Below are 22,309 nucleotides of genomic sequence, written 5' to 3'. Positions count from 1 at the left end.
AAGGGAATTTGCGATAAAAAATTTATCCCGTGGTATAGCGTCTTCTAAAGTCAAGTTCAGCCATTTTCTTAAATTTTGCTGTCTGGGCAATGCACGTATTGTTTTTCTTAGTTTCTAAAAGCTTTATATATTGTTTTTCAGAAAATTTTAAGTTTTAGTTTTATGTGCTGAAAAAAATTTAGAATTATTTATTTCATAAATTTTAAATATGATAAACATCAAATTCAGATCGATCGTTAAAGAAATTTTAGATTTATCAGTTTATTACCCGAAAAGCAAAATTAGTTTATGAAAATAAGGATTAATTAAAAATTCAGTTTTCATAAATGTAATTCGTCGCACATTAAATTTAAAACTCCATTCATAAAAGAACTTCCTCAAAATATTTGTTAAGAAAATATAGGTCAATATTTGCTTGCTATTTATTATACAAAAAATAATTAAGCAATGAAATATGTATTAAAGTTAAGAAGAGCACTGATTTAAAACAATAATCAACATTGTGCTGTCCATTGAATTTGAAAACAATAACTGAGGATTAGTATTCATAATAAAATACAACCAGCAAAAATACAACAAGCATCATACAACAGTAAAAAAAAAAATATAAAATCCTTTTTATATCTCGAATGCATTAAATTCACTAAAATTAATTTGAGAATTTTTATAAACACTCCAAATATGATAAAAGCAAAATATAATTTAATTTTTAATGCAGCTTTCATGCTTATTTTATTTTTTTAGAAGAAGCGAAGATAAAATTTAAGAAATCAATTTTCACCTAGCAAAAAAATTTGCTAAAATTCTTTCGAATATTTTGTTTTTCAATATTTTTAATGTAGATACATTTACACGTATTTTAACTTGGCCTTTAAAAAATAATTAAATTTACTCTGTTTATTTCCTAAGTTTATTGTATTTAAAGCAAAGTTTTTGTTTAAAGGAAAAGAAAGTATTCGTTCTTCATTTATGCACCTTGATACGTTTCGCCTATGTAACTGGGTTATAGAAATTCTTTTTTATTTATTTATTTCATCGTGTTCTTTTTTAAAAGACATTATTGAATACACAGGGATTGAAAAGTTCACGTGAAAAATCTTATTTGCTTATGGCTTGATTATTTCAGCAATGTTTTTATAATTTAAGGAAAAATGTAACATTAGCTGAAATGTGCAGGAATTTAAGATAATTGCAATAGCACCGTTTTTCAAAATTAGAATTCTATTTTTTGGGAATTAGGGATTTTTATTATAAATTTCTTTTAACTGAATTATTTACAACAGCAGCGATAATTAAGTGTTTTTCCTAGGAAAATGAATAACTGTACTCAGTGAATTAGGATTTCTGTTTAAATGTAATAATGCGTATTTTAAATTTTTGGTTTTAAAGAATAAATATTCATTGAAAATGCTTTTAACATGCTTTTAGCAGATGCTTTATTAGAATCGGACAATTATTTAAATTAAGTACGTTTTAACCCCTAGAAGTAGAATTGTTATTAATTATATTTTTCATTATTTTGCATTAATTTAGTTCAAAATAATTGAAAAATATTATATTTAGCATTTTAATTATCTATAATTATGAAAGACAGCATGAGACATGTGAGTCTTTTTTTTGCGTCAAAGGTAAGACTTTCCAACACGACTCACTACTAAACAATAATTTTTCAAATTTGAATTTATTTGCAATTGTTTGGATCTAAAGGAAACAGTTTTAAAGTTCAAATTATTAACTTAATTATTGATAAATTTTAGAATGTCACTGAATAAACATTTTTTTTTAAATTACATATTTTGAATTTTATATTTTAGAACAAATGTAATTCCGATAATCTAACAGATTTTCTTTAAAAACCTATTAGACTAATTTTCATTTTTAAAAAATACCAAAATATATATTTTTGCTTAAGGGATCAAAAACACGTTTTATTTTCGTCAGAGGGTTACGGAAGCATGAAATTGAAAAAATATAAACATGCAAACAATTTTATTACTTTATTACAATTTTGACCACATCTTGCACAATATCGACTTAATAGTTGTTGAAAACGGATATCGGATGCATCTTAAAGTATTTAGGGTGTTTCATAATGATCAACCTTAACATATATTTTAAAAATCATTTTCAAAAATAAATTTAAAAAAAGTATACACCACTGGGGTCACAAATTAATATAGAATGTAGATCAAAAAGTATATTTAACACATGAGAATGGTGGGCTGGGAAATATGAAAACATATTTGACTGTCTCAGAAAGCAGACAGGAGTTAAAAGGCGGTGATTCGACAAACTTCCTTGTTACACGAGGCAATCAAACTGGTTTCGATGTCTTTCATACTATTTTCATCTCAACTGAACCAAAAAATCTTTGATAGTGTTTTAGTTTCCTTTCGATCTGAAATAATTTTGTGTCCCTAATATGCATGATTCTTTTACTTCATTTTACAGGGATTCTAAAAATATATAAAGAAAGTCTACGGAAAATCCAGTAAATCTCAAATTTTATTTAAAGAAATGAAATAGGTCAAAAACTAAATGAAAGGTTCAGTATACAAGGCAATATTTGTTTTTCTTTTCTTAAGCCCTACTTTCAATAAAAAAAATAATTAGATTTCATATCGGTTTTATAGTACTAAGCGCATCCAAAAATTACAATGTTTTAGATTAAAATAATATGCATAAAAAAATTCCAAGGTTTAATTTAAGTTATTTTATCAAATAACTCTTTTAATACTTTGTAAACCGGCTATTTTACACAAAAAGTATTATTTGTATTTCGAAATAGAATATAGTAAGGTAAAAATTTCTAAAGTTATACTGAATGAAATGAAATTAACTTTGAAATGTTCTAAATCACTCTGGGTTTAATAAATTGAAATCGATAATGCAATTGCAATAAAAAGTAAACTCGTCACCGGTCAACAATGTTTTACATTTAAATTTTAGTATAAATTCCATTTGTTTGTTTTTTTTTAAACATTATTAATCCGATAACAAATGGTTGCATAAAGCTTTCTCGAAAAATTTATAACATTTAAAATTTAAATAAAATTCATTAAAATATTATTCCGAAATTTAATATTAGATATCTTGCTGCATTAAATAACCGTGTTTAATGAAATGTTTCGTATAAGTAGCATTATTTGATAATTCTTCCGTATTGTTTCAATTACTGGTATATAGAATATCAAGATATAAAAATTAAATTAGAATGAATTTGAAAACATAGGAAAAGAATGGAATATTAGAAAGATCATTGACTAAATTAGTAGAATTTTTAAAAATATGGAATGATTCACAAAAATCAAGGTCGGCAGATGTAGATGTTGAATGATTTTAGCAGATGAAAACTCAAACATATAATTAGAATTACAACTATGTAAAATGATAGGTAATCGTTTAATATTTCGGTTTTGGACACATATTTCATGTTCTTTATTTATATTAAGTATTGGTCCTCGTTAAACTGTTCTACCGTAAAGTGCTTGACTTCGCGTGCAGGTCGTCGGGCTACTGAATCGGGAGTGCCATCCCCTCCGCAGAGGATCAAAATTGTGATGGCGTGTCTTCGGATCATCCTCAGGGATGTTTCCCAGACCGTCGCCAATAGCCCATTGTGCAGCTCTAGTGTGACGTAAATGAACTACAACAACAACTACAACTTATTTATATTAAAAGCATTCTTAAATTGAATCTAAAATATGTTAAAAACTATTTTATTTACCTAATTTTATTTCTCTTAATACGTTCTTTACCCTTCAACAATTTATAATAGTTTGGCCTTAATTGCTATCAACAGACGGTCCTCTTACTCAAATATTTTAAAACAAGAAAGTTTAAATTCGTTTCAAATGACCCTCAAACATTTTTCACGAATCCCTCTCCACTGCCCTTAATTTAAAGACTCATTTCCAGTAGTATTAAAATACTCCATCAACATCATCTAATTTGCATAAAGGGCTGCTTAAATCCTTTCATTACTTAAACCCCACACGGATTCGACGATCTTCACTTGGAAGCTTTACTAGCACAACTTTGAAAGAGCTCTTTAATCGATCTGTTTTGTGCCCTGATAATGAGCATACCCCTCGCTTTGTAAATCTGTGGTTTCGGTGCTAATCTTATTGGATTCTATGAATGTTCAACTGTTGCCAAGCCAAATACTAAATTTCCTGCACTGTTAGGTCTTTGCGTGATTAAGAGACTGGAAAAGAAGTAATAGAATTTATGATTTGGCTTCATTTCCTGAATGTAATAAAGTTCTCTATGAAAGCTGAAGTTAGGTGAAATATTTCAGGATGTAATATTTCAACTAAGTAAACTGTAATATAGCGTTACTCCTTTATATTATATATCAGGCTGGTAAAAACATTTCTCTAATATTATTAATTCAGTGTATTTTTTTTTTTAAATATTAAACTTTCGAAATTTTAGTTATTTTGATAAAATAAATTCGAAAAGTTAATAATGAAAACTTAAACAATCTTCTGTTTTTCCATAATATATTAGGTCGGTGAAAACAATAGTTCGATACTTGCAACAGGATTTAAAAATTCAAACGTAAATCTTTAAATTCAAAGCCTGTTACAATTTAATTGAATATGAAATCTAAGAATAGAATATATTTACATTGCTTTAAGTGCACATAGTGTATTATATTCCAAAATAGACTAAATACTTAAAAATTAAAACTGTATAAAAAGTAGTTCCAGTTTCTAGTATTTTTTATGATAATTTGAGTAAAGAACAAATTTAAAATTCTCTTTATAGAAATTTTTAGAAGAGAACTGAAAATTTCACAAACTGCTTAACTCTAACTTGGCATAATATTTGTATAAAAACTAAAAAAATGTCTAAACATGCAAACTAGAATCGAAAATATTTCTAAAGAGTTTTGATAAGATAGATAAATGAAATTCAAAATTCAAGATGAAAATCGTGATAGTCTGAATAAAAGTTATAAGGAAGGAAACACGACAAATATTTCAAGTATATTTTTTCAACATTTTCAATATTTCATGATATAAATTTAGTTTCTTCACTGTCGGTCCATTATTCCTCTTCACCTAAAAGTAATTCAAAAGCTTATGAATGTGTTGATTCAAAACTTCTAAATCGGTTTATTTATCCATTCATACTAAACTCATAAAAGCTTTTAGATATTTCTTTTTTATATTTTTTACTTTCTTGCAGAAGTTAAGAGTGTGAATATCTGAACGTCTTTAAAAAGCAAATATATCTGTTTTGAAATTTCATAGTAAACATACATCAAAGAAATTTTCTTAGTTGCAAAACTAATTTTTTTGAAATATGCGTAAGTCAATGAAGCATTCTATACATCATCAAAAATATCATGTAAGTTAGTACCGAAATTTAAAATGTTAAGGGTGAAATGGGCAAAATTCTAAAACTTTTACACACCGAAAACTAGAAAACTCAGTTTTCAAACGATTTTTATTTTCACTTATTTTAATCTTCCATAAATACTGGATGATCAATAAATGAAAAAAATGTGGTAGAAAAAATTAAATCAATCTTAAAAAATAATTTCAATCTTTTTATTACTATTTGTTACTGCTCTGGATTATTTCAATTATTAGATTAAAAAACACATTTTTAGAAGATAGCCATGTTAAACAAAGAAATATTATCTATAATTACGAGACATAACTATCCAAAGAATAAGCCAAATTAAAGATTGTGCAACAAACTCCTAATCAAACTCATTTTTGATCAGAGCTATACTAACAGACATCCCTAATCCCTTTTAAGAATTTGAAAAGAAAAACCTCTGTAGTTTGAATTCCAACAATGCTTAATGTAAATCGTAGACAAAAATTTCTTTTTTTACACGTCCCTTTCGAATTAACGAAACATGACTAGGGTCTGAAATTTACCCTTCACACTAGCTGCCTGAAATTCAAAATTTTGCTCAAAATATATTCGTAATTATTCGTACAAACAAACACAGAGACATGATTATTATTTTCATAATTTTAGATTAAGATACTATTTAAAAAAAATTTAAATCATACAGTCTAAAAACTTTCTTTTAAATTTTTGTTCATTCCTTCACAGCTATAAACACTTTATACAATTCAAATACAATTAAACTTTTTATCTTTATAGTTTAAAATATGCGCACATTTTTTTTTAAAAAAAATGTGATTAAGTTGAAACATTAATGCTATTCAAAATAAAAATCAAGATCTTTAATTTTACTTGAAATTTTTGTTTTTAAATAATTTAGTTTTAATTTTTGACCAACTGTGGAGAATTTTTTTTCCGTTTTAGAAGTATGTTAGGGATATTTCTCTTAAAATTTCCAATGTAAGAAGCTGTCATAGATCGGTATTTAGAAAAAAAGTACATTAGAAATGTTTCTTCATAATATAATTTACAAATATTTTCCTCATGTTCTTTTTTCCTTTTTTACCCTTACTACTTTCAAAAGAAAGAAAAAACTCTTTAAGTAACAGTTGCTTCTCAAATCATTTTCCATGGAAAACCAACGCAGTTAACAAAAAAATATTTAAATATTTATCTCTTACATGACACCTATCTGCAGTATATAAATTCAGGCATTTCTCTAACTTGGCAACAATATAGTCCTCTAAAAAATTCATTTTTTTAGGTTGTTTTAAATAGTAACTTAAGTTGCATTTAATAATTTTGTATTTTTATAGAAATAAAAACTTTACATTTGATGAAGCCTGGTCGGTAGGGCACTGGGCCCATGTCCGAGAGATCGTTGGTTCGAGCCCCGCCGACCGAAGACTCCCCGTGTAGTAAAGTGACTGATGCAATTAAAATCTGTCGAGTCGCAAAAGTCCTCCATGTTCCCATGACAAATCAATACCTCTGGGGGTACTGGATTGCCGATCGATCGTGATTCAGGTCAAAATTACGATCTGTGGATGAATGAATGGGTCCGTCCTATAAACGGGTACGACGTATGGCGTGGTAGAAGTCAAATTCTTGGCCATAGATGGCGCCACTGGAAAACAAGAACAATCGCACTCCCTCTGCCTAAACAGGCATACGTCAACAACAACATTTAATGAAGTAATTATTTCGATTTACTTTACAATCTTTCTTAAATAAGTGTACTGTACGATACTCAAGCATTGTATGATATTGTCAAGCATTGTACGTTATTGTACGATACTCAAGCAATGGCCCTAGAAGTGTGTGAGGAAGTAGTGCAGCATGCAATAGAAGACATCTCATGACAGAGATGGTAATAATTTTAATATTTCTGCTGCTTAGTATACTCAATTATCCCAAACATATACTAACACAAACCACCAATTATTGGTGGTTTGGGGGATTTAATGGCTGCCGGACAGATTTTAAACTATCACTAAAGTTAAATACATATAGAACTTTGAAAATATCCTAGACATCTCTTGAAAATAGCGAAAATTCAAAATCAAAGTACTTCCACGTAGGCAAAGATGCCGTCAAAAAACACTCTTCAAACATAACGTTTCTAAACTTGAACATTTGGACAAAAATAAACTAAAAATTTAATTTTAAAAATATCAGTATCTTTATGCGGAAGACTTGTTTCAGATTTGAAAACCCCACGCCCGACTCAGACGAGATCAAGTATTTGTGCAAATGCAACAAAAATTTTGTTCCCTAGTGTAATCAATAAGACTCATATTCATACTAGTACATTTTATCAAACTAGTGGGCTGCGCCCCCTGCTCGCTAGCACTCGCCATCCCCCGAAAATTGCTACGCAATCTTAAATGGTTTGCTTCGCTCGCTACTAACTTAGGTACATTGCAAATGCACAACATTCTAAGAATTCAAAACAATCATTCAAATTCATATAAAAAAATTCTTTTTAAAAATAATTACATCTTTTTAGTAAATACTAAGTCATTAAAATAAATTTGAATTCAAATAAATGACATGTAATTTGTTAAACCTATTGGAAATGTGCTATAGTATACATTCGTGATATAAATCAAAAATCGTCAAATAAATTCGTAATATATAAATTCGTGAAAAAAAGCGCTTTCGACAAAATACTAAAATAGAGATCTATCGACAAAGACTACTCACTTCTGCCTAGCTTAATAGTATGATATTGCCGCAGCTGATGCTCTCGGGTTATTTCAGTTTCCGTTTTTAAAAGTGCTATATGTTGAGCCACCTCAGCTAGAGCAATCATTGGTCGATTTTCTAGCGTTGCCATTCGGGGAGTTGTAATGAGGCCTTCTTTTGTCGCCGTGTAAGAGAAATAGTAACGCAAACAAAACAAAGCAAACGCTGCCACCGGCGGAAAAAAAATACAGCCAAAATTTGGGAGCCACGAAAGAGAATTATATATATTAGATTATACATTTGTTTATCTCTAAACTTCAAAGGTGTGGAGTATTTCTTTTTACCTCGCGGATGCTCATCTATTGGCATCATATGATCATCATTCCTTCTTACTTTAATTTACAACAGCAAACAATAAAAAGTAATTTTTTTTAAAAAAAAAGTATTTTTTACTTCAAAAATTAGAAGAAAATCTACAGCATGATGTAGTATCGTCAGCAAAATCTTTGGATTAATTAACAAACTTTAAGGTGACGACATAAAATTAGTTGCTGCTTTTTTAAAGCATACCTTCTAATTAAAATATTGTATGCCTGAGTTTTGACACGTGCATTTTTATGCTCTCTCATCTATTGCATTAAACACCATCTTCTCACAAAGACAAACACTTTTAACGACATTCCCATCAATAACAATTAACGCTAAGTATTTAGCAGCGATTTATAAAACTCTAACATAAGGTATAAAAAAAATCAGAATAAAAACAATACGTTGACAATATTTGACATAGAAGAAAGAGGGATTAAGCTTTGTTCTTAGTATATCTTAAGAACTAAGTATAGAAATGAAGGGAAAAAATTTTCTTTTTAACGAACCATATACATAAATTATGCAGAAGATGTTCATTTATTTAAACCTCTTTTTTTATTTAGCGTTAGATGTTCTAAGAGCATGTAAAGATTGTGTCATAAAAACAGGAACTGAGAAAACTGGCTTTTGAATATTAATATGGCGGTTAATCGACACCTTTAAATTTATATATTTTTTCCGAGCATAGTTTTATCTTCATATCTTTAGACAATTGACATTTATGTGCGTTTAGGAAAGAAGGTTTGAAAAATAGTCACTTGAATTAAAATATTTTTCTGTAAAATGACACATGTTGACATAAATGCTTTGTATTCTACTGCAAAATTATATTTGTATTTCTAGTATTTCTTGTAAATATTTTTCTCATTGTTATTAATATGATAATAATAATAATTTAGTTTCAAATTTATATTAGCATTCATTTATGATTATCCTTAGACATTTGACATTTGTGTTCTTTTACGGAAGGAAATATGAGAAATAAGACTTGAATTTAAATACTGTAAAATGACAGATGTACTATTGATAACTAATGCACTTAAATCCTTGCAGTACTTCAAGTAATATTTTTCTTATTTTTAATACGATAATAATAACTTAGTTTCATATTTATTTTAGCATCTATGATTATCCTTAAAAATTGAAATTTATGTACTTTTATGAAAGAAAATATGAGAAATAAGACTTTGAATTTAAGTATTTTACTGTAAAATGACACATGTTGATACTCTTGATATGCATGTACTTAAATTTTTGTAGTATTTAATGTAAATATTTTTCTTGTTATTCTACGCGACTGCTATCTTAGTTTCATCATTTTAAAATGCATTCATCATTAATCTTAGACAATTGACGTTTATGTGCTTTTAGAAAAGAAATTATTCGAACGTATGCATATGAATTTACATATTTTAAAATCATGTTGATACCGTTGCTTTAGATATTGCTCTAAAATATAAAGCAATAGTATCATTATTTATTTAACAAATATTTGTAGCATTACATATAAATATTTCTTAGTTATTTCAAAAGCGAAATTTTTACTTTATAGCATATAACAGAAAAATATTAATTTTTAAAGTATATACATTTTTGTTTTTATTAAATATACATATATTAAATGTAAATTCATGTTAAATTTATTGGTGTATTGAAGTTTCAGTATTTAATGACATATTTTCATAAGTTTGAATTTTAACTATTTCTTTAAAGTTAAAATCAACTCACTTTATTTTAAAATTTTGGGAGTGAATTTGCAAAGTTAATCTTGAGGTATATAGCACATTGAACCTTGTGAAAAGATTAGGGAATTACGCTTGAATGGTGTAAGTCACTTTCATTTTAACCATCATACTAATCTGATGAAATTTTTATTATATTAAATTGAAATTAAAATTTGACATAGATCAATTGTGACATATCAATTTATATATGTCAATTGATATGAGAGACATATATCAATTGTGTTTTTAACTCGTTCATATATTATGATTAAAATAATACACACACATTCTAAGTTTACAAATAATAGGAAATGTATGTTTTGACCTTTTAAAGTTTTAATGAATCCCAATTTATCATTAATTGAACGACATTAAATTTTACTGCACCTTGATCTCTCAAAAATTAATCATCCGTGAATTTTTGTCCTAAATAAGTGTTTAGATTTTTATTCAATTATTTAAATCTTATCCGATTTTATTTAAACTTTTAACTCCTCCAGCTTTATTTCTGGGTTCATTCTATTTTAATCAGTATTCAAAATTAAAAGTTCAAGCTTATATTCAAAACTTAAGATTAAAATATGCGTAAAATTTCATTTAAATTGTCAGAAGAAACAATCCTTTGATTTGTTTGTTTTAAATTAAAACCGACAGTGTCATGAATAAATTTAATTTGTCAGATACATCATGCAATCAACTATAATCTCGCTAATTGAATTCATTTTTTGGTACAGTCTTCAAAGGCGAAAAGATTATTTCACTAGTCCTAATAAATAATTTAAAATATATCAATTGACACAAAATGTGTGTCTAATTTAATAAATCTGATTTAAAACAGGTATTATTTGAGACTATATAGCTGGATTTTAATTGATTTTCAAACAATAGTTTTGACGAAAATCATTTTCATTTGAAAAATAAATAATTTATAAATTGTTGGATTTGAAAAGTTGACTTAAAATAGTAGAAATTCATTAAGGCTAAATTGAAATAATGAAATTGATGTTTGCTTAAAATGCTTTCGCTGCAGTACTAGTAATTAATGTTTCAACGCGAAAATTCCTATTAATAATATTCAGTTTATAAGATGAAAAAAGATATTACTTATTAAAAATGGTAGCTGTATATTTTTAAACACAATATTATTAATTTCTATCGCTTTCGATGCGTTTTTCAAGCATATTACTTGATTTATTTTGCTTTTTAAGCAGATATGTTTAGTATCTTTTTAATTAAAATTTTCAATAATTAATTTTTGGAATCGAAAAATTTTTTAATGCAGCGAGTATTGGAACAAAACATAATATAAAGAATAGAGCCTCTGTTTTTAAAATTGAAAATCATACAAAATAATTAGTACAAATAATATTTTGAAAATTAGTAATGTACTCGTAAAAAATTTTTACACAAAGTTATTTAAAATCAAGATTAAAATAAACGTAAATTTACGTATTCAAGTAGTATTTTCTAGTCTTTCGTTTTGTTTATTTGAAATAAAAGCTGAAATTGTCGAGAATAAATTAAATTTTTAGACTGAATCAAATAAACAAACATACTTTTGCTATGTAAATGCCTTTTTAGTTGCATTCTCTAAAAGGTGAGAGAATGTGTATCAAATTTTATATCAAAAGTTCATTATTAAAATTTTTATTTTGTAGAAATACTTCTTAAAACTTAACTCTTCTTTATACTTAATTATCTATGTTATTTTTATCAACATAGTTTTATAAATGTTTGTACTGAATTCAGTGTTCTTCCATTCCACTTTTAACTAGTACTAGGTTTAAAATAATAATTCTAATAATTGTTTTACTTACTAGAACGAAAACTAATACTACATAAATTTTTTCAAATTTGAAATAGTTAGAATTTTTTTAAAATATACTCAAGAATAAATATGTTAGACATAGGACTATTAATCAAAACTTTGTTTTTATTAAAAATTAGCTTTGTATTAGTATTTTTATTTGAATTTTAAAATTAAGCCCAAAATATAAAGAAATTTTGTAGTTTATTTGAATTATTTACATTTATCAGCTAAAAACGGCATAGTATTTTTTCTAATTATGAAAATAAATTGCTTTTTAATGAAATTTTTTAACAAATTTACAAACAAACTATAATAATAGGCAATTTGAGGTATACATTAAAACTTAATTTCGCAAACAACAAAAAAAAACTTCTTTACGCAAGTGCATGAGCAAATATAATAAAAATAACCCACAAGATAGATACATTCGAAAATATGATGATTGATTAATCTATATTTATCAATAATTTTAAACTCTTTGTGACATCATAATCTTAGAAGGAAAATTGAAATTATAAATGTTAAAAAAAATAGAAAATGACATAAATCCATATTCTATTTAATATTGCGTACTTAATTTCGCCTAATATCATTTTTTTTTTTAAAATAAGTTTAATTAGATATAAAATAATGCACTTCATTATTATTTTACTGGGAATTAAAAACATATGTTTAACTGAAGTTTTTTAATTTTTTACAGAAACATATTTCAATTATAAAAACACATTTTAGAATAAGTTTGCTAAAAGAAAGAGCATCGCTCAAAATTTAATTTTTAGTTTAAGATATTATCAAATTATTTTGCCTTAACTTTTTTATTGCCAATCTCAGATCAGGATCTGAAAAGAAATTTAGTTCTATTTATTCGAAATTAAGTTAATTACTTTTATTGACTAGGAATGATACAACTTTTTTCCATATTTTGAAAATACATTGCATTTTAATGAAACAAAAAAGTTTTAGAAATTTAATCAATTTACAAACAAACCATAATTATTGGAACGTGAATCTTAAGAGTATATATTAAAAAATGATTTAGCTTTAGAAAATAATAAAGAACCATTAGCGCTTGTAAAAATATAATAAGAGCAACCTGTAATATGGGTTCAGACAAAGTGTAGAAAAGGCTATGATTGATTAATCTGTATTTTTCAAATACATTCAAGTCTGAAATTGAAGGGGGGAAATTCAGTTATGCTTTGCTTAGAAATAAATCATAAATCTTTGTGTCATCATAACGTAAAATATATATATATATATATATTAAATATAAATATTTTTTTCAAATAAATTTATTTGTTATTTCTCGTCAATAAATTTTCTATTGTAATCAATCAATAAAGAGTTTCACTTGTTTAAAATCCAAATTAAGGTTTTGTTTTGTGATAAATTGAATTCTAAACGCTATTAAGTTTATGCTGTTGATAAAAAATTCCAATATCTATGAAATAGACCATCAATAAGAAATAATGTTAATTACCTGTTAACTTGATTTTTATTTAACATCCTTAAAAGAAAACTAGAAGGATATCAGAAATTTATGATTTAATTCGTAAAATTTTGTTTTATTATATATTTTGTACAAAATTATCACATTAAAAAATACTTTATATAAAAGTATATATTTAAATATGCAGTGTGTCCCGTAAATTTCGCTTTTAATATGCATTTTGAGAATTGGTTTAAAAATGTAAATAAAAATATATACTTTTCGGGATTTCAAATTAATATTCAACCTTGGAAAAAATAAAAATGCTTTCTAAATCTGATTAATTATGGTACCGGGGATTAATTAACTATATGCAGGTTTGATTGCAAGCGGCACACAGAGGACGATTATAAGAAACGTCTTGAAGATTTATCCAAACCAGTTTTGATGTAAATTACATTCGTCATCCTGAACTGTGATTTGCCAGATTTCAAATGCATTTTTATTTCTCTTAAATACTTATTTGCGAAACTCAATTTAAATACTTTATTTACATTTTTGAATAGGTTTCTAAAATTACAAATTAAGAGCGATCTTTTTTAAAAATACTACACATTTTTTTCCATACGTTAATTTTTGAAGGTAATAAATTGTTTACAATTAGCAATACGCAAAAATTAAAAGAAAATCTACTAAAAGGTTTTTTTTTAGCAATAAATGTTCAGTAAATGGCAGACCAAATAATCTAAACACCATCAATACAACTAAACATCCTAAATTTTTCCAGTTCATACTGACAATGGTTTTTTTCACTGCACAAATGCGGATTTTAAGGGATGAAGTATTTTCGACATCGGCGGTTCATAAACAGTATCTTTGACGTAACCTATGGAGTAAGGTCTGGGTAATTTGCTGGTCACGTAATTAAGAATAAAACAATATTTTCCGTATTAATATTTAAGAGTGGAATAAAGCAAAAATGCTATCTTAACCTAATAAAAAATCGCTAGTCACAACCTGAGAAAGCAAGTCATGAAAAATCAAAACCTGAATTGCTGGAGGAGAGTAGGAAAATTTTCAAGTTTTTTTTATGGTTATCAAACTGGTTTCGATATTTTTTAAACCTATTTCCTCAATAGTGTTTTGGCTGGTTTTAGAAATGCTTTTTCTTCAAACTCGCTAAAATAATTTGAGATCTCAAACATGTAAACCTCATCACTACATATTGAAAAAAACGGTTATATTATATATATATAAGGTTGTTGTAGTTAATTTACGTCGCACTAGTGCTGCACAATGAGCTATTGGCGACGGTCTGGGAAACATCCCTGAGGATGATCCGAAGACATGCCATCACAATTTTAATCCTCTGCAGATGGGATGGCACCCCCGCTTCGGTAGCCCGACGACCTGCACGCGAAGTCGACCACTTTACGGTAGAACAGTTTAACGAGGACCAATAACGCACACCCTCGGTCCCTACGCAGGCTGATCCAAGTGGTCACCCACCCTCGCACTGACCGCAGTAAGAGATTCTTGACTTCGGTGATCTGCTGGGAACCGTATCTTAACGATCAGTCCACTGCGGGACTATATATATAAGGAGTTCTCGCACGAATTGCGTATGGAGCATACTATGACCAATAAATTTACATATAAACGCAAACCTTTTCTAAACAATCACGGTATTAGTTTTTTTTAATTTCATTTTAACAATTTTTTACAAAGATGAATCCTCCTACATTACACAACGCATTAAATTCAACATAAGCCAAAAATATTAAGAACCACAATATTTCGTTGAATGAAAAATAAATCATTGATCACTGAACCATCCTTCACCCAACAACCATTTCCCACTCTTTCCTTGAATAAAAAAAAAAGCAAAAAAATAAAAACATTTTTGCAGCTACAGAATCATTCTATTATGGCTAACTTTGGTTCAGACTTGCACAATCCATCAGGTCTAACAATAAATGAAGTCACCTCACGGTGAAAGTTCTTTTGTAGTTTGCCTAACAGTATTTGTCCACCTTGACCAGTCTAAAACAATTTATTACAAATGTCACTTTTTTTTCGAATCATAAGGGAGTTTGCTGCGTTAGCATTTCTTGTTGCGGTTTCTAGGAATTCCCGGAATTCGTGCTTGCAATAGTAGATATATTTCTTACTCAAACTAAGTTTTCAAACTTTCTGCTCGCTTGTGATTTTTTTAAACGTATGTTTTATGCTTTATTGAAGTTGGGTTTTGTAAATGTATTTATACGCTGCATTGCTAATGCAAAAATTGCAGCATTTTTCTTTTTAAAAAGAATTGAACATGCAAGGTGTTCTGAAATCGTGTCGAAAGTGAATTCAAAGAAAATTAATTATTTTGGGCCACAAAACACTATTAAACAGAAACGAATACAATATATCGGATCACTTATTAGGAAAGTGAGATAAAAATACTTAAATCAATTTGATTGCCTGATGAAACATGTATATGGTTATAATAATCATTTCGAGTATTGTTTTGTCTGGCAATCAAACATGTTTTGACGCTCTCGGTCACGCTTTCCTTAGTAGTGATCTGTTAAATTTCCACAACAGCGTTTTTGTTTTCTTTCATTCTTAAATAATAATATTCTGATATTTTTGAAAAAGGTTCAATATTCATATATTTGAGGAATATATTTAACGTATATATTAAGAGAAGTTATTAAGGATTACACTGAATTATGCAACATGAACGTGATAAGACTACCTTTTGCGTAGCACAATAAATATTCTGTTAATGATTTGAAAATATTTTCAAGCCTTTTTTATCATTTAATAACTTCTAGTATCATGTAAGTACCCGTTAAACACACTATCATTCTCTTTTTTAAAAATTATTTTAAGTATTTATTTTAAGTCACTAAAAAACTCTTCAGTCAGTTTTAAAAAATACTTTTTTCAATTGATTTTATCACATTTAGTATATAAGTCATCATTAAAGAAATGTATTTATTGGTTAAAAAGTATATTTAATAGGTCATGCAATGTGCATAAAAAACCGCTATTCAAAAGAAGATGTTACTTAACTTATTTTACAGTTGAATGATAAATTTAAATTAAATTTGCAAATTCTACAAATTACATAGAATAATTTACGACACATAATTTTTTATACAAATAATTTCATATAGTCTGTAGATTAAATTATTTAAAATAGCAGCTAAGAAATAAGACGCAGACGATTTAAAATATATTAGCGATCACACCGAGTTTAACCAAGTCAATTAAAAAAATATTTCTAATGTTTTTGTTTTCAATTGATTTGACTACATTTAGTATACAAGTTATTAACGAAGAAATATATTTGTTGGTTTAAAAGTATATTTTATAGGTCATGTGATGTGCATAAAAAAACGCTATTAAAATGAAGATGTTACTTAACTTTTTTTACAATTGAATGATGTTAAATTAAAATAAAATTTGCAAATTATATAAAATAATTCATTACCCATAATTTTTCATACAAATGATTCCATAGTCTGTAGAACAAATAATATAAAACAGCAACTAAAAATAAGACGCAGGCGATTTAAAATATATTAGCGATCACTCCAATATTTTACAATAGCAGACGATTTCTTAGAATGCTTTTTTTTCAAGTGAGTTATTATTTTACTGTGAGCATACTATTGATCAAAAAGGGTTCTTTGAACAATGCATTTATCTATTTCCTTTAATTACATAATATAAAGCAGCAACTAAAAGTAAGACGCAGGCGATTTAAAATATATTAGCGATCACTCCGATATTTTACAATAGCAGACGATTTCTTAGATTGCTTTTTTTTCAAATGATGTTTTATTATTTTACTGTGAGCATGCTATTGATCAAAAAGGGTTCTTTGAACAATGCATTTATCTATTTCCTTTAATTAGACTAACCCTTATTTATTTGATACGAATACAATTTATATGAGTATATATATATGAGTGATATCTAATGTACGTAAATATAATATTGATATATACATCTATAAGAAACAAGATTTACTAGTCCCAAGATTGCATGTAATCGAATGAGTTCATTCGCGTTAGATTTACTCTCTAATTATCCTTAAGTTTTAAATTGCTTTTCTCTAATTATTCTCAGAGTGCTGAATACTTTTAATGCGTTTCATTTCCTGGGAGAAAAGTAAACAAGTTTATGTTTTATATTCATAATTACGAGACATTCTTTAATTACAAAAATGTATCAATTCGTCCATTTACTGATACTTATTGGGGGGAAATCTGTAAAGTAAATGAGATTCGAATAGAGTTCGAAATTAAAGAAATTTTTATGACTATTTAACCATAACTGATTTTATCTATCTTGTTTTGACTAAATTTTATGAGTTTTGAAATATTAAAGTAAAGATATTTTTAAAATTCTGTTATTCTTTTTAATGGGTAAATCAATTTCCTGATTTATCAGGACCTAAAAGTTCTTTGCGACGAACTCTATGGTATGTTTTCTTTAAAATATTTGATTGATAATATATCAATTTGCATATTTCCTAGTCGATAACGCAATTTGTATATTTAATAAAAATGGAAAATCTTTATGTCAAACATATTTTGTGAACTGTTTAAAATAGTCGATTTTGAAGGAAATAAAATTAAAATAAATATTTTAACGAAAAGATATTCATGCATGAGATGAACGGACATTTTAACGAAATAAATATCCAAAATTAAATTTTTAACTTTTTCTATAACATTCTATATGACGTAAAATTACGTCATAATTTACGTTATAGCTCATAAAAAATTCTTTCTCATTATTTTTGATGCCCTTTAGAAAATGTTTTAATAATAGTTTCAAAACTATGTAAATGTCCATTGTGTAACTATAAATAAAAAGTGTTATGTAAACATTTAAAAAGTTACAGCACATAAAAAAGGGAACATCCTGAATAGTTGCTAAATTACAAAATTTTGATTCCGTACATTTAAAATTTGGTATATTTAAAATTTAGTTTTTCTACTACTATTGAACAAACTTACTTTAAATTTTGTATTTGCCATTCTTTAAATTTGTACACCTAACAATTTAAGATTTTTTTTAACCATTATTAAATAATAATAAATAAATAGAAAAAATCATTTTTGTATGGAATTATCTTGAGATAAATGACTTTTTCGATTGAGCGCAAGAAATTTTTCGATTCCCTTAAAAGTTTTCGAGATAAAACGAATTACGCAACAAGTGAAATTAACAAAAAAGAATCCAAGCTTTCAATAGCTCTCCTGCCTAACTATTTGGATCATTTTTCATATTTGCAGACTATTTCTTCCACTTTAAAGGTCAGAAATCCAAAGTTGTCAAAAGAAAGATATGTTGATTCAAGAATTACGTTTTTGTGTATCATTTCAAAGCTTAAAATATTGTCTGCTCTAACTAATTAGCATATTTAAGATCAGTCCTAATCCGATTATTAGATCAAAAGTTATTCAGTGTGTTTTCTTTTTTGCGCATTGTAGTACATATTTTATCTCTTTTGTGTTATTTGTTAATAGGCCTGCAAAATTTGACCATTTAAACATTAAACCTGAATATCATTATCTTGAACAATTATTAAATGCAAAATTGCTATAATCTTAAAGTGTTATATTGAACCTCATAGTTTCGTTCAAATTGAACTATAGTATCGAGTAAACAGTTTTAAGAAATAGGACAATGTTTAGCTTCAACACTTCCCAAAAAATAAAATAAAATGTAAAGTAAATATTTAGAGTTTAATACTTCCCCGATAAATATTGCGACACAAAATTTTTAAACACCTCAGATATTCTAATATTTTCTAAATATAGAATCTTTACCAATCTATATGCAAATTGACAAAATTTAAATAAAGCTTGATTTGATTTACCACAGATAGATATTTATCATTCAAATGTGAAAATATTTTTATTTGCATATAAAATTATTTCATTGTTTGAAGTATTATGCTACGAGTTTCTTTCATTTAATATTAAATTCTTTAATGAAGTCAAATATTGTGGATATTCAGGTAAAGTTAGTTTTAAATGCAATTACGTCTAAAATGGAATGGAGGACAAAATCATGACAATGTTTTGAAAAGCTCAACCAATTTAGTATATGAAAGCTGCAAATAGAACAACAACGCATATTAGAAAGGAAAATAATTTTATGAAGGAAAATTATTTTAAATAATCATGATATNATTAAATGCAAAGCTATTGTAAGCTTAAAGTGTTATATTGAACCTCATAGTTTCGTTCAAATTGTACCATAGTATCGCGTAAAGAGTTTTAAGAAATAGGATAATGTTTAGCTTCAACACTTCCCAAAAAATCAAATACAATAGGAAGTAAGTATTTTAAGAATTCAATACTTCCCCTGTGAATATTGCGACACAAAATTTTTAAACACCTCAGTTATTCTAGTATTTTCTAAATATAGAATCTTTACCAATCTATATGCAAATTGACAAAATTTAAATAAAGCTTGATTTGATTTACCACAGATAGATATTTATCATTCAAATGTGAAAATATTTTGATTTGCATATAAAATTATTTCATTGTTTGAAGTATTATGTTACGAGTTTCTTTCATTTAACATTAAATTCTTTAATGAAGTCAAATATTGTGGATATTCAGGTAGAGTCAGTTTTAAATGCAATTACGTCTTAAATGGAATGGCGGACAAAATCATGACAATGTTTTGAAAAGCTCAGCCAATTTAGTATATGAAAGCTGCAAATACAACAACAACGCATATTAGAAAGGAAAAGAATTTTATGAGAGAAAAATATTTTAAATAATCATGATATACTGAATTTTACGAGCATATTTATTTATATATTTGGTGAAACTGACTGATATTCTGAAGTATTCTTCACAACAAAGATAGTTTTATGGATTTTTTAATGTTAACGAATCAACATTTATTGACAACAGTTTAATATCTAATTAGGTATTAAGAGTTTTAAAGCAGTGTTTTTTATTGTTTTTAAAACAATTTCAAATATTTGTTTATACTTTAGAAATGACTTTTATTTTCGGATCCATTTGGATCATTAATTTAACTTTGGACTGTAATTCAAAATCAACTTTGTTCAAGCACAAATAACATTATGTAGCAAACAATATTGTTATTTGTGCTTGTGTAATTGCTTGTGTTATTGTGTAATATTATATCTTTGTTGTCAGCCAAATCCAAAAATAATTTAAATATGTAGTTTTGATAATTTTTAAGCAAAAAAGCTGTTTTAAAATGTACAGTACAGTGCGTAAAAAAACGGACCACTCTGTATACCTTTTGATCTCGTGATCGAATCTACACTTACTAGTACTATGTTAAAAATGTCGAACCCAAATATGTTAATTAGTTAGTGTAGACGGTAGTTTAAGTTAAGAAATCAGGCACAAAAACGTACTTTCTATGAATACAATACGTTTTTTTCCAACGGATTATGATTTCTGACCATCAAAGTGGTAGCCGCAATCTGTGAAATATCGGCCTAATTGTTCTACATGCCAAACATTGCCTGCAGTGGTCCAAAATTTAGACACCTTAATGTTATTTTTACTTTCTTCGTATTTCGTCGAAGCTCGAAAACTTTTTAGGCAACATAAATTTCTTTTCCCGCAATTGTAAAATTCGATTAATCAAAGATACTTTCCCACAAAAATAATTAATAATAATTATCTACTATTTTATTTAATAATATTAGAAAAAAAATTTAAATTGTAAGATATACAAATTTAAACATTTTAAAAAATTTAACTTTAAATGGCAAAATCCAAAAATTTAAACAAAGTCAGTTAAACGAATGAAATTTGAAAACGTTATAAATTGTACCAAAATAAATATATATGCTTTAGAACGTGTTATTAATTTAAAGTGACAAAATAGTTTTTTTTTAATTTATTTTTACACGAGCAATGTTTCATATTACGCTCTTTTTACCAACCACACTTAAATATATTTTTTTCGTTTAATGTTATTTCAAGAATTATCGTTGCTTCTTAGAAATAAGTTACAAAGATTTTTAATAACATGGCATTTTAGCAAATTACATTACAGGACATTTTAGCATTCTGAAATAGAAATTATTTTCTACGTTTCTCTCTGTTAAATTACCGAAATTTTTTTTTCTTCTGAAAACACGCTCAAATTTATGGCAGAAAAAACATGCTTTATAGAAAATATTTACCACGCTATTTGGGTCCTTCTAATAATAAAAAAAGCTTATTTCAAATGTGTTTTGGTATTTTTAGTATTTAAATCTCTTACCCATTCATATTAAAGTATTGCCTACAAGCTTTTGCTTTGGAATAATTTGTGTCGTAAAAAAATATTTCTTAATATTCTTGTTACATATTTTGATCAAAAAGGGTGTAATAAGGTAATTTTTCGACATTAATTTTTTTTTCAAATTTTTGTAATGTAAAAAATAAAAACTTTTTGAAATAAGTATTTCAAGTTAACAGTAAAGAGACATTTTTTTTCTGATCTAAACAATCTTTACGTCAATAATACGTCCTGTGTTTTCTATCTATCGTTTGAAAAGTTTAAGTTTAACAAGGTTAAGTATGACAAGCTCAGGTCTGACCTGTTAAGATTTAAGAATTCTAGTTAGTCGGAAATTTTATTGATGACGAAATTCATGTGACAAAAATGAGGCAATGAACTCTGCATGAAACAAATACTGGCATCAAGCAAAACGCTTCAAAGAAGATTTGAGCTTTTTAGTAAGTCTGGAAAGTGTTAAAACTTTCACAGTCATGGTGGCTCAGGGGAGCACTTATCTCCCAATGAGGTTACCCAGGTTCGAATCTCAGCGATGGTTTGTCAATATAAATTTTGCAGCCGGCTAGCAATAACCCTATTCTTGACGTAAAATATTTACAGTTGCGAACGGATCAT

The 22,309-nt window shown here is 26.8% G+C and overlaps 1 protein-coding gene and 1 long non-coding RNA gene across 2 annotated transcripts in view; one reads left to right on the top strand and one right to left on the bottom strand.

The window, feature by feature from the left end:
- Nucleotides 1-22,309, bottom strand: part of CCA (Crustacean cardioactive peptide) — a 123,511-nt gene that overhangs the window by 34,931 nt on the left and 66,271 nt on the right. The window lies entirely within an intron of this gene.
- The window catches only part of LOC139425027 (uncharacterized), a 152,161-nt gene that overhangs the window by 115,252 nt on the left and 14,600 nt on the right, over nucleotides 1-22,309 (top strand). The window lies entirely within an intron of this gene.

The sequence above is a fragment of the Parasteatoda tepidariorum genome, chromosome 2 (assembly GCF_043381705.1).
Source record: "Parasteatoda tepidariorum isolate YZ-2023 chromosome 2, CAS_Ptep_4.0, whole genome shotgun sequence".
NCBI classification, from domain to species: Eukaryota; Metazoa; Arthropoda; class Arachnida; order Araneae; family Theridiidae; genus Parasteatoda; species Parasteatoda tepidariorum.
This window is presented reverse-complemented; position numbering and strand designations above follow the sequence as displayed.